This window comes from Triturus cristatus, chromosome 8, assembly GCF_964204655.1.
Source record: "Triturus cristatus chromosome 8, aTriCri1.1, whole genome shotgun sequence".
Classification (NCBI taxonomy): domain Eukaryota; kingdom Metazoa; phylum Chordata; class Amphibia; order Caudata; family Salamandridae; genus Triturus; species Triturus cristatus.
Genome location: NC_140591.1, coordinates 101,291,604 through 101,308,146, shown reverse-complemented (window position 1 = coordinate 101,308,146; position 16,543 = coordinate 101,291,604). Strand labels below are relative to the sequence as shown.

The 16,543-nt window shown below is 51.8% G+C and overlaps 1 protein-coding gene across 6 annotated transcripts in view; it reads left to right on the top strand.

Annotated features, from left to right (window-relative positions):
* ILDR2 (immunoglobulin like domain containing receptor 2) overlaps nucleotides 1-16,543 on the top strand; it is an 878,816-nt gene that overhangs the window by 684,760 nt on the left and 177,513 nt on the right. The gene's annotated exons all lie outside the window — the stretch shown is intronic.

The following is a 16,543-nucleotide window of genomic DNA, read 5'->3' as shown; positions in this document are numbered from 1 at the left end:
GTCCGCACTTGACGTCTGCAAAAAACTAAACACATTTTGTTGCCCCGACAAACCCCTCTTGCCCCTTTCAGCCTTCCCCAACTGTTCCCCAATGTCCCCATCCCTCAATTCACCTTCCTCCAAATCATCACTGTCCATATCCGGACACCCCACAACACCAAAATCACCAGAAGGTGCCCCACTGTCCCCCGTCACATCCAAAAATCCCCTTCTTCCAGAATCCAAATTCCACTGAACAGACCTACTAGTGGAGGGGTGACCCATCTGTGAAAGGAAATCCGCTCCAGATCGCCCTCCCTCAGAAGGCCCCCCAGACAGAGCCGTATCGTGCCCCGTCTGCTTTGTGCCCTTGCCGGCCGCAGCCCCTGTGATTAAAACCGGCATATCTTCCTGCAAGCCGCTCAAGCCACACTGCTCCGCCACTCCTGCTGCAGGCCCGCGGCCCGGAAGCCTGCCACCCCTCGCTGTGACCGACGCACCCTCACTGCCCACCCATACCCACCGACCTGCTTGTGACTCCTGTGCCCCCTTTTGTGACAGCCCTTCCAAGCGTGTTCCCGGTGGTCCATGCAACAAGGACGTGCCTGGTAACCCCTGTACGGCCTGGCCGCTGAACTCGTCTTGAGACAAAAGTGGGCATGTACCAAAAAATTGGGAAGCACCAGCCTGCAGCGCTGTGTAGTCCGCACCTCCCAGCGCACTGCTCTGCCCCAAACCAACTCCTCCTACATGTGTTGCACCTGCCCCGTCCGCACCCAGGAAACCCACACCACTCCTGCTGGGCAAAACCCCCAAATTCCCCACCTGGGGTGACTCCTTACAGGCCTCCTGGGTGACAAACTCTGGCAATGATGGTGCTGGGCTCAGGAAAAACTGCTGACCATTGACATGTACCAATTGGGGGCTGCCCTGCCACAACACACTAGTATGCCCTAAAGCTGGGGAGGGAGCTCGACACTGTAAAGGAGCTGCCAATGCCTCCACACTATGAGCACGCCCACGGCGCCTGGCACGCTCAGCCGATACACCGGCCCTGCCCCCAGCACTTCGCCCACGCAACCCGGACGGGGCTAAGGACCGCCCCCTCCTTCTTCCTGTGTTCAAGCGCCGCCCGCCCACAGCTAGACGAGCAGGCCCACGTACCTGCACTTCTTCGTGCACCTCGTCAGCTGGGCCAGCCTGCGCTTCCTCTCCCACAAACCGGGCCTGGTCGGGCCCCTCCTCCGATGTCAGCGCGACCTCCTCCACCGCCTGGGGCCTCGGGGACATACAGGCCGCCACCGCCCTCGCAACGCCACTACTTGCTTTCCGGGGGGCGCGTTCGAGGCCCACCCAGGCTTGACCAGCAACACCAGGCTGTAGCAAATCCCCTCTACCGGCCGCACAAAGCACCCGGACCGCCTCTCGCACCGCCTCATGCGACGTCATCGCTCCAACGGCAAGCGAAGCACAACAAAAAGTGTAAACCAGCCCCTCCTCCCCGCTCCCGAGGGCCCAGTGATTTTCCCGCCCCTGCCTCCCTCTACTTAACACTTTCGGCGCGCCTCGCGCCCCTAATCAAAACCCCCTACCCTGCACCTGGGTGGCCGCTCCATTGTGCGAAGCCACCCAGGGGGAGACCTGGCTCGCGCCCTGCACCCCCTGGGTCCCCCCTTGTGCATCACTAGTTGACATACGAATGTGCTTCTGTTGTGCACCACCCCCTGCAAGAGGACATCAGTGCCTAGAGAAGCGGAACTTGGGCCGGTTTGCACCCCTGCGTGGCTTGTGTCCCTCTGTTGAAAAGTGGCCGTGTCACTTCCAGCCAGATAGCTAAACGGTGGGCCACATTGGGGAATCAGGTCAGTTTTGAACTTCTAAAAACTCCTGTATATGTGTGCAACTACCTGCATTTGTGCTTGCTGCAGGCAATGCTTGTGGTAGCAGCAGAGAAAACAAGCAGGCCACTGACCATATAACAGGCCCACAAGCAGCCATGAAAAAGGCCCTACACTTAACACTTATTTACATATCTAGACAGATGCTTGGGAATTTACTGGTTTGTATTTAAAGACTGGCCCAGTTAGGAGCTATTTTAATGGCTGAACGTCACTATAGCAAGAGTGGTAATATCGGCCTACAAAAATACTGCACTCATTAAAATAAATATTTTTGCCAAGCACTATAGTGGGTGTATACTCCCCTTAAGTAATATATTTGCTGTCAAGGCTGTGCTTTATACCTCACGCTCCAATTGCTTATACAGTGCACATAAGATTTCCCAAGAGAGATTTCACAGGCGCAGATTTATCTGGCTATGTAGTTGATCACCTGCCGTTTTTTGAAACTCGCAGATGTCTATTTCTCCCTAGAATGCCATAAAAATGTACTTTCTAAGGGCCAGCTGAAGGTTCAGATGTGATGCGCCTGGCCCGCGGCGCAGGGAAGCGTGCTTGCTTCAAATAACAAACAGTGCCTCTTCCTGCGCACATAGCTCCTACCTGGCTGAGCCCGGGGTGCTGGAGAGCCGTCTCTCTCGTGAGCCTGATCTGGTCTCAGGACGCCCTTCGTTTGAGATCAAGGTGGCCATGATGCGCGTGCGGCTCTCTCGACGGCATCCCGGATCTGACGGAGCCTGCGGCTATCGCGAGATCTGATTGCTTGAGCGGGAATCAAAGGGAGGGCTGCAGGCCACGTTGTGGGGAGGCGAGGGGAAGGCAGGTGACTGCAGCCTCGACGGAACACAAGAACCCGACAGTCCAGTGATGTCTTAAGGATTTTTGGGGCCCGTTCAAGACATATTTTAAGGTTCCCTGTTCGTAATTTTACTGCCACTTTTCTGCAAACTAAATTAAGCCACGGGGGGGGGGGGGGGGGGGAGAGGATGTGGCTTAACGGCTAGAGCGCTGACTTTGAAGCTAGGGAACTAGGTTCGAGTCTGGCAGGAGGCTCAACCATCATGTGATTCTGGGCAAATCACGTAATCTCCCCATGCCTAAAAATGAATGTGTCTGTCTGTAATGCAACTGGTGCTCTTGTAAAGCACTCTGATACCTTCAGGTCGAGTTCCCGCTACAAAAAAAAAAAAAAACTTTAAGAAGCGGGGTTTACAACATAAAGCAGTTGAAATATGTCTTTCTTGGCCCCCAAAAATGCTTATGCTGCCACTGAGCAGAAGGGGAGAGATTCCAAAATCACACCCATCCCCAGCAACACCAGCCAGCCTACCATCTCTGCCTGGACCCCAGTCACCACTACCATGACGGGAGCATTCACTCAGGAGCTCCCATGGACCCCTGCCCGCCGCACATCTTCCACAGAGCCACCACCACCATAGCACCTGGGTTACAACGCACCATCAACGCCACTTTCGAATCCAGCACATTCCCAGCCGTCTGGAAACGTGCAGAAATCAAGCCCCTCCTCGAGAAGCCCTCTGCAGATCCTACGGACCTCAACAACTACAGACCCATCTCTCTCCTTCCCTTTGCGGCTAAAGTCACAGAGAAGATCGTCAACATCCAGCTCACGGACTTCATTGAAGCAATCTCCATCCTCGACTCGTCCCAGTCCGGATTCCGCAGCAACCACAGATGACATCCGCACTCTCCTCAACCAGGCCCACACGGCGGCCCTCATCTTACTAGACCTTTCTGTAGCCTTTGACACCGTCTCTCACTGCACTCTCACCTCCAGAATTCACGACGCCAGCATAAAGGGAACTACCCTCGACTGGATCTGCTCTTTCCTTATCGGCCGAACCCAAAGAGTCAGACTCCTCCCTTTCCTCTCTGAACCCACAGAGATCAACTGCAGAGTACCCCAAGGATCGTCGCTCGGCCCCACACTTTTCAATATCTACATGGCCCCCCTCGCCGCCATCGTCAGACAGCATGGACTCAGCATAGTATACTATGCCGACGACACCCAGCTCATCCTTTCCCCACGAGGCAACCCGACACCACCAGACTCAGCTTCCAGGAAGGAATGAAAGACGTTGCATCCGGGATGAGCAGCAGTTGTCTGAAGCTCAACTCAGAGTAGGCAGAAGTCCTCATTCTCGGACCCACCCCCTCAGCATGGGACAACACCTGGTGGCCTACCGCCCTCGGCAACCACCCTACCTCCACGGACCATGCCCAGAACCTCTGCATCATACTCAACTCCTCCCTCACCATGACCCAACAGATCAACGCCCTCTCCTCCACGTGCTTCAACACCCTCTGCATCCTTCACAAGAACTTCAAGTGGATCCTCCCAGAATCCAGAAAGACTGTTACCCACACACTCATAACATGCAGACTGGGCTACAGTAACACCCTCTATGCCGGAATCAACAAATGCCCGCTCCGGAAACTCCAGACCATCCAGAACATCACTGCCAGGCCTCGCTGTCTGCATCCCATGGCATGAACACATCACCCAACACCTACGAGACCTCCACTGGCTCCCCGTCGAGAAGAGAGTAACCTTCAAGCTACTCACACCTACAAATCCCTCCACAACACCGGATCCCTTTACCTCAAAGAAAGAGTCTCCTTCCACGTACCCAAGAGAAACCACCGCTCCGCCGACCTCGCCGAAACCCCGCACATCCGCAGAGCCAGAACGGGTGGAAGAGCCTACTTCTACATCGTGGTAAAAACCTGAAACGAACTCCCGCTGAACATCAGACTTTTCCCCACTCTGCACACCTTCAGCAAGAGCCTCAAGACCTGGCTCTTTGGCTGATTCGGAGCTGTACATCCTCCCTGTGAGAAGTTGGCCTGGTATATGATGCTCACTAGTTAAAGTGATCACCTTGTACCATGCCAAGCAACCCTTATGGTGTGGTTGTAAGTCAACCTTTTCGGACTAGCTGCCCTAGTGGTAGCGTAGGCTAAGCAGTCTTTGAGGCTAAACTCGTGAAGCGTGTTAAGCCAGCTGTTTTACCAAATGTAACCCCCTTTTATACCAATGAAAGGACACCACACAGATATATATTCAAAATATATATGTATTTATTTCTCAAAGTAACCCCTAGTCTCTTTATGAGCGCAGGAGCACAAATCGTCAAACAAGATTATCACAGAATACACAGAAGTTGCACGTTATATGGATAGGCCCTGGTGGCCACTCAAACCATATACTAAAATAGTGGTATAAGTACCACGAACAGAAAAGGGAAAAGGCCTAGGGCCTCTAGAATCGCTGGGCCTACAAGGAGCTAACGTCAGTTAGTGACCAGGAGGTCCACGGGTGGCGTGTGCAGAGCAAATAGTCACACGCGTGCTCCCATAGGTTTCAATGGGTGCGTAAAAAGTACAAAGTTACTGCAAAGAGGATCTTCCGGATGGACTAGGAACTCAAGATTTGGAACACAGGCACTAGAGATGTAATACTACACTTGGGCATAGGTGTGCCAGCTTTACCTCACCCACAGGAAGCGGGTGCATAGGCCTCGAAGTGCGTCGGGTTTCTTCTATCTGTTCCGTGGAGCTTGAAGACAAAGATGCTGCAGGCGGTCGGTCCGGGAGAGATGCAGTGGATCCAAGAGTGGATCGGAGATGTTGAAGACCTGTAAGCAGAGGGGACAGTGTTCACAGTCACTAGCCAGTGACCAGCGTGGCACCAGGTGGGTACCAGGCGATGTCGGGTGCAACCAGGTGATGAGGGGTAGCTTGTCTCCGCAGCCACGTGGTCCCTGAAGGTCGACGACGTCCAGGAGTCGGCTCACGAGCTGTCCCACGCAGGCTCTCGCTGTTGGCGGTGTCGGCGACTTGGTCGAAGCAAACAAGCCTTGGCAAAAGCAATTGTAGGAGGATTCGGAAATCAGCTGTTGGTTCTGACCAGCAAGGTCAGAGGGATTGCCCCTTTTGAGAGGAGCAAGGGCCAGTCTGGAGCAACCAGACCAGCGGTGTTTTTCGTAGAGTTCGTCGCCAAGATGGCCACTAGCCAGCGGCCAGCAACCGGTTAGGCGCGTCGAGTGGCAAAATGCAGAAGGGCCCCACGCAGATCGTGGAGATGCTGGAGGGCTCACCTTTGGTGCAAGTGCTGCTCGAGAGTTGGGCTTCTCAGATCCCAAAGCACAACTTGGAGGGAGCCTCGGTTGTTGCACTTGTCAGCTTGTCGTAGTCGATCCAAGATGGCTGGCTCCACGTGTCTCGGTGCCTCCACGGGTCTCCTCTTTTCAGGGACTGTGGATCGGGCGGTGAGAGGTCTGGAGGTCCAGGTCTTGTCAGTCTCTGGGCTCGGGCTCCGGCGGGAGGCGGCGGCAAAGCAGACGTTGATTCGCTGGATGGTGCTTGCGTTAGCAAGGTGGTCACTCCCTGACCACAGGGGAGATTGGCTTCAGTCCTCTGTGCAGCAGAGCGTCGAAGTTCCCGTCTTCTTCTTAGTGTTAAGTTGATTCCAGGATGTCTGAAGTCTTAGGACACAGCTCCTACCTTTATTCGGATTCTAGGGGCCGGACTACCTGCTAGGTCCCTCCCTATGGGTGGGACCAGGAAGGGGGGTGGTTACACCCCCAATCCTTTGTCCAGCTCGCCCCAGGCCCGGGACTGGTGTGCCCCAGGACCGGTTTGAACTGGCATATGCACCGAGGCTCCTTGTGAGCCACAGGCATGTCTGGTTTCTTTCAAGCCCTACCTGACCAATACACAAAATCCTGTCTGGGGTGGTGCACGCACCTCCCCTGGCAGGAAACCCTTTGTCCACACCTCCCAAGCTGGAAGGACTCCCAGCAGCAGGAGGGCAGACTTGTGTCTGTGGTGGCAGCATCCATTTTGTGGAGCTGAGGCTATGTCTGATTTTACCCGGGTTTCAGGTACTGTACATGTCGTGTCCCTCTAGAAGGGTGGAATGCTAACCCCGTCGCCAGAATTGGCGAGGGGTTAGTGTTCCAATTCGTATGACACCTTACTCGACATGTTTTGATAAAGCCAAACCAAAGATAGCATTTAACCGCGAGGTCCATAATGCACTTAAGAGTATATGGTATGACGATATCTGGAAACAGTAGAAGGAAGTTGTTCCGACCACTGCAGACAGGCTCAGCTCATGCCAGAGCACCATCTCACATGGAACCAAGCACTCTGCCTTCAGGATTGTTAAGGCCTGCCATAGGAGTGGCTTATAGGTTACCAGGTGTCCCATTTAAGGTTAGGTATAGGTATACTACACCTAAGTAAGAGGTGATTACACCAACTTACCCCAGCTGAGTGATCAGCCAGTTGTGTCAAATTGTTAGGCCAAGCCTGGGGTGGCATAATACATGCTTCAGCCCTTGGCAGGCCTTGGGTACACCAATGCCCTGAGTACCTAGTGTACACTGGTACAGGGGCTGACAGGGTGATCCACTTCCAATTGGTTATGCACCTAGGGTGCATAGTTTTAATTTAGTAGAGAGAACAGCAGGCTGGGGGTCTGATTGGCAGGCCCACAGCCTCAATATGTCAAAAACCAGTGAAGCAAAAAGCAAAAATTTGGGGTGACCATAGGATAGCAGACCCTACTCTCCTACACAACCCCCCCCCAAACGCTGGGACATTAAACTAGCCTTGACCAGTCTCGTCTTCATGTCCTAAGTGGAAGTACCTGGAGAGACCATCTGCATTCCCATGGTCAGTACCTGGCCGGTGCTCCACTGTAAAGTCCATCCCCTGTAGGGAAATGGACCACCTAAGCAGTTTGGGGTTTTCACCCTTCATCTGATTTAGCCACAAGAGGGGCTTATGGTCGGTCTGAATCTTGAAGTGAGTGCCAAACAAGTATGGCCTCAGCTTCTTCAGGGCCCACACCACAGCAAAGGCCTCCCTCTCAATAGCTGACCAATTCTTCTCTCTGGGGGTCAACCTTCTGCTAATAAAAGCAATGGGTTGGTCTTGACCATCTACATTAAGTTGTGACAGCACAGCTCCCACACCCAACTCAGAAGCATCTGTTTGGACAATAAACTCTTTGGAGTAGTCAGGACTTTTCAGGATAGGTGCAGAGCACATGGCCTTCTTCAGGTCATCAAATGCCTTTTGACAGCTTACTGTCCACTGAACCTTTTTGGGCATCTTCTTGGATGTCAGATCATTAAGAGGAGTCACAATGGACCCATAGTTCTTAACAAACTTCCTGTAGTACCCAGTCAAGCCCAAGAAAGCCCGAACTTGAGTCTGGGTGGTTGGAGGGGACCAGTCCTGGATGGATTGTATCTTACTCTCCAGTGGTTGAACTTGGCCTCCACCTACAAGGTGGCCCAAATATACAACCTTACTCTGCCCTATCTGGCACTTTGTAGCCTTGATAGTGAGGCCTGCCCTTTGCAGAGCCTCAAGAGCCTTCTTCAGGTGGATCAGGTGATCCTCCCAGGTGGAGCTAAAGACAGCAATGTCATCAAGATATGCTGCGCAAAAGTCATCCAACCCAGTAAGGACTTGGTTCACCAGCCTTTGGAAGGTGGCAGGTGCATTCTTCAGACCAAAGGGCATCACCACAAACTGGTAGTGCCCACCTGGGGTTGAGAATGCTGTTTTGGCCTTAGACTCCTCAGCTAATCTGATTTGCCAATAGCCAGCTGTTAAGTCAAATGTGCTCAAAAACTTTGCAGAAGCTAGTTTGTCTATGAGCTCATCTGCCCTTGGAATAGGGTGTGCATCTGTCCTGGTGACAGCATTGAGTCCTCTGTAATCCACACAGAACCTCATCTCTCTCTTGCCATCCTTGGTGTGAGGTTTGGGGACCAGAACCACTGGGCTAGCCCAGGGGCTCTCTGAGGGTTCAATGACACCTAATTCCAGCATTTTATGTACCTCAGCCTTTATACAGTCCCTGACGTGGTCAGGTTGTCTGTAAAGCTTGTTCTTTACAGGCAGACTGTCACCAGTGTCCACCACATGGGTACACCAGTCAGTTTGACTAGGTATCAAGGAAAACATATGTGAAAATGATTGTAGAACCTGTCTACATTCAGTCTGCTGATGGGCAGTGAGGTTGCCTCCAAGGGTCACTCCTTCAACTGAGCCATCTTCAGGGTTCTGAGACAACAGGTCGGGGAGAGGGTCACTCTCTTCCTCCTGTCCCTCATCTGTAGCCATGAGCAAGCCCATGTCTGCCCTGTCAACATATGCTTTAAGCCTGTTAACATGGAGTACCCTGTGGGGACTCCTGGGAGTTCCTAGGTCGACCAAGTAGGTGACCTCTCCCTTCTTTTCCAGGATTGTATGGGGTCCAGACCATTTGTCTTGGAGTGCTGCTGGGGCCACTGGCTCCAACACCCATACCTTCTGTCCTGGCTGAAACTCAACCAAGACAGCCTTTTGGTCATGCCAAGCTTTCTGTAAGGCCTGGCTTGCCTCAAGGTTTTTGGATGCCTTCTCCATGTACTCAGCCATCCTAGAGCGGAGACCAAGTACATAGTCCACTATGTCTAGCTTAGGCTTTTTGAGAGGTAACTCCCATCCTTCCTTCACCAAACACAGTGGGCCTCTCACAGGGTGCCCAAACAACAATTCAAAGGGGCTGTAGCCAACTCCTTTTTGTGGGACCTCTCTGTAAGCAAACAGAAGGCAGGGTAGAAGGATGTCCCATCTTCGCCTGAGCTTTTCAGGTAATCCTTTGATCATACCCTTTAGGGTCTTGTTGAATCTCTCAACAAGCCCATTGCATTGTGGGTGATAAGGGGTGGTGAACTTGTAGTTGACACCACATTCCTTCCACATAGCTGTCAAGTATCCTGACATAAAGTTGGTACCTCTGTCAGATACTACCTCCTTAGGAAACCCCACTCTGGAGAATACTCCTAGCAGGGCCCTGGCCACAACAGGTGCTGTAGTGGTCCTAAGGGGAATGGCCTCTGGATACCTGGTGGCATGATCCACTACCACCAGTATAAATCTGTGCCCAGATGCAGTGGGAGGATCCATGGGACCCACTATGTCTATTCCCACTCTTTCAAAGGGGACCCCCACCACAGGTAGTGGTATTAGGGGGGCCTTTGTTGTGCCACCTGATTTGCCACTGGCTTGGCAGGTAACACAGGAGCGACAAAACTCCTTTGTATCTTCATTCATGTGAGGCCAGTGAAAGTGAGGGACAAGTCTGTCCCAAGTCTTGTTCTGGCCTAAGTGTCCTGCTAAAGGAATGTCATGGGCCAAGGTAAGAAGGAAGCCCCTAAATTGCAGAGGTATAACCAACCTCCTGGTAGCACCAGGCTTGGGGTCTCTAGCCTCTGAATAAAGGAGCCCTTCATCCCAATACACTTTATGGGTACCTTGAGCATTCCCAGCAGCCTCAGCAGCAGCCAGCTGTCTGAGGGGTTCAAGAGAGGGACAGGATAACTGAGCCTGCCTCAAGTCAGCCCTTGAAGGTCCCCCTGTCCCCAGAAACTCAACCTGATCAGGTTCAAGCTCTTCAGGGACAGTTCCTTCAGGGTCCTCTAGATCAGCTTCCTGGGAAGGCTGATCCTCACTCTGAGGCAGGGGGGAAGGCACAGCCTTGACCCTCCTGTTCTTCTTCTTGGTAGGTGCTTGGTCCATTGTTCCAGGATCCAAGACCTGAGGTTCAGTGAGGCACTTTTTGGCCTGTGACCTGGTCACAGCAAGGACATGTGATGATATACCTAACATCTCTGCATGAGTCCTGTACTCCACTTCTGACCATAGAGAACTCTCTAGGTCATTGCCCAACAAACATTCTACTGGGAGGTCTGCACTAACCACAACCCTTTTGAGGCCAGTTACCCCTCCCCATGAGAAGTTAACAACTGCCACACTATGTGAAGTAGTGGCATTGCTGGCATTGGTCACCAGGTAGTTCTCACCTGGTATGTACTGTCCAGGGTCCACAAAGCCTGGTGTCACCATAGTGACACTGGCACATGTGTCCCTGTAGGCTTGAGCCACTTTGTCATTAATTAAGGGAGTCTGTCTGTACTTGCCCAGGTTACTGGGGCTCACAGTCAGGGACAAATCAATGTCCCCATCACAGATCAAGACTGCCTGTGTCAGGGTTCTGTCTAAGTCAGAATCTCCTTCAGTTCCCATAGTGATTCCCACTACACCCTTTGTCTGGGGACCAACACTGCTAACAGTAGTACTGGGAGCAGGTGCCTTAGGGGCAACAGTGTTGGGGGCTCCACCCTTTTTGCAATCACTAGTCCAGTGAGTTGTATTCTTGCAATGATTGCACCAGGGTTTCTTTTGACCTTCTTTCTTCTTTTTGGACTGTTGTTGGGACCCACCCTCCTTAGCAGTAGTTTGGGGCCCTGTTGAAGACTTCTGGTCTTTAGGTTTCTGATCTCCACCCTTTTGGTCTGTTTTCTTCTGATCACCCCCTTGGCCCTGGTTCTGGTTCTTTTGCTTAACCCTGGTTCTGACCCATTTGTCTGCCTTCTTTCCCAATTCTTGGGGAGAGGTCAGATCAGAGTCAACCAAGTGTTGATGCAGTTGCTGGTTTTGACAGTTATTTAAAATCTGTTCTCTCATCATCAAATTATACAATCCTGTAAAATCAGATACCTTACTTCCCAGCAACCAACCCTCCAAAGCCTTAGTGGCACATTCAACATATTCAGACCAGTCCTGAGTCTGTGTCTTTTGGGTGTCTCTGAACATTAACCTGTACTGTTCAGTGGTTAAGCCTAACCCATCTACCAGAACACTCTTCAGGACTCTGTAATTTCTGACATCCTCTTCTCTAACAGTGAGGAGTCTGTCTCTGCCTCTTCCTTCAAAGGAGAGCCAGAGGATTGCTGCCCACTGGTCTTCAGGAACCTGCTGTACTTTGCAGGCTCTCTCAAGAGCAGTTATCCATTTGTGGATGTCATCCCCACTTTTGTAGGGGGGCACAACCTTAGACAGGTTCCTATTGTCAAAGACCCTATCTTTGTCCTTAGGGACAATGCTGCCACCAGTGGGTATAGACCCACTCTCTCTAGGTTGCCTAGCCTTGTTCAGTTTTTCTTCCATCAGGGCTACTTCTAGCTCCTGCTTCCTGATCCTCAGCTGGTCTTCCTGCATTCTGGCCTCATGTTCCCTCCTCTGAGGGGTGGTCATCCTTTTCCTGGAGTGACCTTGAGAGCCTCTAGAGCCATGAGAAGCATTGGAGTCACCTGAGCGATTCCTTTGCCTCCCAAGCCCTGTGTTAAGTCCACTGGGGAGATCCAATGGGGTGAACCCATTGTCAGTCCCCAATAGCCTTAGTTTAGCTGGGCCAAGTATAATACTTGGCACTGGGCTAGTTCTCCCTTCATCATCACTACTTTCTGTATCCTCACCACTTTCCTCCCCTGTAGTATGGTTCTCATCTAAGGGATGGCTATTGGAACTGGGTACCTCTGTAGTATCTTCGGAAGGGGGGCCTCCTGTTCCTGACCCTAAGGGGGCTAACTGGGAAGCTTTCTTGAGTGCTCTCTGATTCTCATCATTCTGTAAGAGCTCTCTGAGCTCAGCAGAGTTTGGGTTCTTGGGCTGTTTAAGGCCTCTAAGAGTTGCCAAATGCCTGAGCTCATTCTGATTAAGGGTAGCAAAGCTGGATGGTGCCCTCTGGGGGTCACTCTCAACAGAGATGGGTACAGTGGACCCCTCTGCCCCGGCCATTGCTCTTAAGTGTGGGTGGATGTGTTGCAATCTACCTACACTTGGGTTTACCTACTAAACCTATCTAGTAGTTGTAGTCAGGGTGTGCTACTCCCTTTGCTCTACAACAACTAAGTTCAGTAGAACTTAAGTATATCTAATCTTGTTTTATATGTACCTACAGGTACCTATGTGATCTTTCAATTGGTAACCAAGAGATTACAATGGTAAAACACAGCAAGCTCAAATCCAACCGCTGCTCACCAATGTGAGAAGTTGGCCTGGTATATGATGCTCACTAGTTAAAGTGATCACCTTGTACCATGCCAAGCAACCCTTATGGTGTGGTTGTAAGTCAACCTTTTCGGACTAGCTGCCCTAGTGGTAGCGTAGGCTAAGCAGTCTTTGAGGCTAAACTCGTGAAGCGTGTTAAGCCAGCTGTTTTACCAAATGTAACCCCCTTTTATACCAATGAAAGGACACCACACAGATATATATTCAAAATATATATGTATTTATTTCTCAAAGTAACCCCTAGTCTCTTTATGAGCACAGGAGCACAAATCGTCAAACAAGATTATCACAGAATACACAGAAGTTGCACGTTATATGGATAGGCCCTGGTGGCCACTCAAACCATATACTAAAATAGTGGTATAAGTACCACGAACAGAAAAGGGAAAAGGCCTAGGGCCTCTAGAATCGCTGGGCCTACAAGGAGCTAACGTCAGTTAGTGACCAGGAGGTCCACGGGTGGCGTGTGCAGAGCAAATAGTCACACGCGTGCTCCCATAGGTTTCAATGGGTGCGTAAAAAGTACAAAGTTACTGCAAAGAGGATCTTCCGGATGGACTAGGAACTCAAGATTTGGAACACAGGCACTAGAGATGTAATACTACACTTGGGCACAGGTGTGCCAGCTTTACCTCACCCACAGGAAGCGGGTGCATAGGCCTCGAAGTGCGTCGGGTTTCTTCTATCTGTTCCGTGGAGCTTGAAGACAAAGATGCTGCAGGCGGTCGGTCCGGGAGAGATGCAGTGGATCCAAGAGTGGATCGGAGATGTTGAGACCTGTAAGCAGAGGGGACAGTGTTCACAGTCACTAGCCAGTGACCAGCGTGGCACCAGGTGGGTACCAGGCGATGTCGGGTGCAACCAGGTGATGAGGGGTAGCTTGTCTCCGCAGCCACGTGGTCCCTGAAGGTCGACGACGTCCAGGAGTCGGCTCACGAGCTGTCCCACGCAGGCTCTCGCTGTCGGCGGTGTCGGCGACTTGGTCGAAGCAAACAAGCCTTGGCAAAAGCAATTGTAGGAGGATTCGGAAATCAGCTGTTGGTTCTGACCAGCAAGGTCAGAGGGATTGCCCCTTTTGAGAGGAGCAAGGGCCAGTCTGGAGCAACCAGACCAGCGGTGTTTTTCGTAGAGTTCGTCGCCAAGATGGCCACTAGCCAGCGGCCAGCAACCGGTTAGGCGCGTCGAGTGGCAAAATGCAGAAGGGCCCCACGCAGATCGTGGAGATGCTGGAGGGCTCACCTTTGGTGCAAGTGCTGCTCGAGAGTTGGGCTTCTCAGATCCCAAAGCACAACTTGGAGGGAGCCTCGGTTGTTGCACTTGTCAGCTTGTCGTAGTCGATCCAAGATGGCTGGCTCCACGTGTCTCGGTGCCTCCACGGGTCTCCTCTTTTCAGGGACTGTGGATCGGGCGGTGAGAGGTCTGGAGGTCCAGGTCTTGTCAGTCTCTGGGCTCGGGCTCCGGCGGGAGGCGGCGGCAAAGCAGACGTTGATTCGCTGGATGGTGCTTGCGTTAGCAAGGTGGTCACTCCCTGACCACAGGGGAGATTGGCTTCAGTCCTCTGTGCAGCAGAGCGTCGAAGTTCCCGTCTTCCTCTTAGTGTTAAGTTGATTCCAGGATGTCTGAAGTCTTAGGACACAGCTCCTACCTTTATTCGGATTCTAGGGGCCGGACTACCTGCTAGGTCCCTCCCTATGGGTGGGACCAGGAAGGGGGGTGGTTACACCCCCAATCCTTTGTCCAGCTCGCCCCAGGCCCGGGACTGGTGTGCCCCAGGACCGGTTTGAACTGGCATATGCACCGAGGCTCCTTGTGAGCCACAGGCATGTCTGGTTTCTTTCAAGCCCTACCTGACCAATACACAAAATCCTGTCTGGGGTGGTGCACGCACCTCCCCTGGCAGGAAACCCTTTGTCCACACCTCCCAAGCTGGAAGGACTCCCAGCAGCAGGAGGGCAGACTTGTGTCTGTGGTGGCAGCATCCATTTTGTGGAGCTGAGGCTATGTCTGATTTTACCCGGGTTTCAGGTACTGTACATGTCGTGTCCCTCTAGAAGGGTGGAATGCTAACCCCGTCGCCAGAATTGGCGAGGGGTTAGTGTTCCAATTCGTATGACACCTTACTCGACATGTTTTGATAAAGCCAAACCAAAGATAGCATTTAACCGCGAGGTTCATAATGCACTTAAGAGTATATGGTATGACGATATCTGGAAACAGTAGAAGGAAGTTGTTCCGACCACTGCAGACAGGCTCAGCTCATGCCAGAGCACCATCTCACATGGAACCAAGCACTCTGCCTTCAGGATTGTTAAGGCCTGCCATAGGAGTGGCTTATAGGTTACCAGGTGTCCCATTTAAGGTTAGGTATAGGTATACTACACCTAAGTAAGAGGTGATTACACCAACTTACCCCAGCTGAGTGATCAGCCAGTTGTGTCAAATTGTTAGGCCAAGCCTGGGGTGGCATAATACATGCTTCAGCCCTTGGCAGGCCTTGGGTACACCAATGCCCTGGGTACCTAGTGTACACTGGTACAGGGGCTGACAGGGTGATCCACTTCCAATTGGTTATGCACCTAGGGTGCATAGTTTTAATTTAGTAGAGAGAACAGCAGGCTGGGGGTCTGATTGGCAGGCCCACAGCCTCAATATGTCAAAAACCAGTGAAGCAAAAAGCAAAAATTTGGGGTGACCATAGGATAGCAGACCCTACTCTCCTACACTCCCTCCCTCCAACCCCCCGCCCCAGTGCCTTGAGACCCTCACGGGTGAGTAGCGCGCTTCACAAATTGATTGATTAATTGATTGAAATGGACAGAGCTGAGCTAGATAAAGTGAAAGCTTACATTCCCAGAGGGCCCCATGGAAGGAAGTGGGCTATGGGAAATTGCCTACTTTATCCATGCCTTAAAGTCTCCTGCGACACTCGTACGGCAAAGGCACCTGCCCGAATAAGGGAGAATACCTCGAGGAGAATTTCTTTTTTTTTTTAATGCAGATTTATATAGCGCTAACTCAACCCGAAGGTATTGGAGCGTTTTACATGAGCACCGGTTACGTTACACAAGGAGACATTCAGGCACGGGGAGATTAAGTGATTTGCCCAGAATCACAGGATGTGGACGCGATCCCCGAGGCTCGAACCCTGGTTTCCAGCACCAAAGTTGGCAATCTAGCCGTCAGACCACATCCTCTCCCCAATATTGGGAGAGTAGAAGTACTTTCGGGGTAGAAACTTTGGAAGTCAGTGAGACCGGAGATGAGATGAGAACAACACAAACAATTGCCACAGTTGAGATGTGACAGTCTCCCATCTGCAAGGAAGGCCCTGTGCAACCGGATGAAACGAGAGGGTGCAGTTGTTCAATTATCCGCGAATTTTGAGGATTTAAAGCAGGGGTGCCCAACATAGGTCGAGAAAGGTCATATCAATGCCACATTTCCAGTTATGCCCAATGTAAATGTGTTCCATTTCGACTCCTTGGATGCATCTTCATCTTAAGTGGATAACTTAAAAACCTTGGGACCGAATCGAGCCCTGAGGAACCCTTTGTTGCAGTTTACCTTTGCTGCCACTCTCTATCTGAAATGCTTTTGAGAGATTAGACAAAAATGAAGTGAACCAATTAAGAATTACTCTCTCTATGCTGAGTTTTGTTTTAGGATGTTGCCCAGAGAGAGATGGTTGACTGAAGCCTAGGCCGCCGAAAGGTATCGTAGCACCG